The sequence below is a fragment of the Dipodomys merriami genome, unplaced genomic scaffold (genome assembly GCF_024711535.1).
Source record: "Dipodomys merriami isolate MVZ:Mamm:240054 unplaced genomic scaffold, mDipMer1.0.p SCAF_3, whole genome shotgun sequence".
NCBI classification, from domain to species: Eukaryota; Metazoa; Chordata; class Mammalia; order Rodentia; family Heteromyidae; genus Dipodomys; species Dipodomys merriami.
This window is the reverse complement of record NW_027204492.1, coordinates 65,129,051-65,130,419: the sequence shown is the minus strand read 5'-3', so window position 1 is coordinate 65,130,419 and position 1,369 is coordinate 65,129,051. Positions and strand designations below refer to the sequence as shown.

At 44.8% G+C, this 1,369-nt stretch overlaps 1 pseudogene; it reads left to right on the top strand.

The window, feature by feature from the left end:
• The first annotated feature begins 342 nt into the window (after window positions 1-342).
• Window positions 343-1,009, top strand: LOC138839830 (small ribosomal subunit protein uS5 pseudogene; annotated as a pseudogene).
• Window positions 1,010-1,369: the final 360 nt, after the last annotated feature.

The following is a 1,369-nucleotide window of genomic DNA, read 5'->3' as shown; positions in this document are numbered from 1 at the left end:
ACGATGAAGATCTCAGAATACCCTGGCCTAGAAGTAAATCCATTTTATGAGCATATATAAAATCCATGAAATTCTTATCTGTGATTAACCACTAAAAGTCTAGAAGGGGAGCTGTGGTCCAAGTGGTAGATGTCTTAAAAATGTTTAAAAAAATCTCAGAGACAATGTCAAGGTTAAGGTCAAGCCCAAGGACTGACACAAAAAAAGTTCCCACACTGAAGTTAGGTGCCTGTGGCTCATACCTACAATCCGAACAACTTGGGAAGCTGCAATCTAGAAGATAACAGCTGGAAGCCAGAATGAACAGAAAAGTGGAAGAGTCCTTGTCCAGGAAAACACCAAATGGTGGATGATGGCAGTGTAGTGGGAGGGCCTGGAGGTCCCCGGAGGCCCAGGCTTGGAAGGCCGTGGCCACTTCTGTGGAGGCTTCAGTAGTGGCCTCCAGAGTCAAGGTCATGGCCATGGTACAGGCCATGGTCACAGCCATGGGGCTCATGGAGGCAAGGCTGTAGACAAGGAATGGATCCCTGTCACCAAACTGGGCTCCCTGGTTAAGGACATGAAGATCAAGTCTTTGAAGGAGATCTATCTTTTCTCCCTGCCCATCAAGGAGTCTGAGATTATTGACTTCTTCCTGGCTGTGTCACTCAAGAATGAGGTGTTGAAGATTATGCCCATGCAGAAGCAGACTTGAGCTGGCCAACGCACCAGGTTCAAGGCATTTATAGCCATTGGTGACTACAATGGCCATGTTAATCTGGGTGTTAAGTGCTCCAAGGAGGTTGCCACTGCCATCTGAGGGGCCATCATCTTGGCCAAGCTCTCCATTGTCCCTGTGCGGTGAGAGTACTGGGGGAACAAGATTAGCAAGCCTCACACTGTCCTGTGCAAGGTGACAGGCTGCTGCGGTTCTGGGCTGGTGCGCCTCATCCATGTCCCCAGAGACTCTGGGATCATTTCACCTTCTGTCTCCAAGAAGCTGTTGATGATGGCTGGAGGCATTGATTAAGGGGTAGAGTGACAGCAGAGTAAATATGAGGCCCAGAGTTCAAGCCCCAATAGTGACATAAGGAAATTGAGAGAAGGAAAAGAGAGAAAAACTTCCTACACTGAAAAAATATAAAGAAGATATAATGAAAAATGGAAAGAACATCCTAGGACTATAGAACAGCTAAAAATATGTAATATTTGCATAATGAGAGTTTTAGAAAAAACAAGAGAAAAGAAAAGAAGAAATACTTGATGAAACATCAGAGAATTTTCCTAACTTAATGACAGACACCAAACCACTGATCCAGAAGCTTGGAGAATCTCAAGCAGAATAAATACCAAAAGGCAAAACCTATACATATTATGTTCAGAATACAGA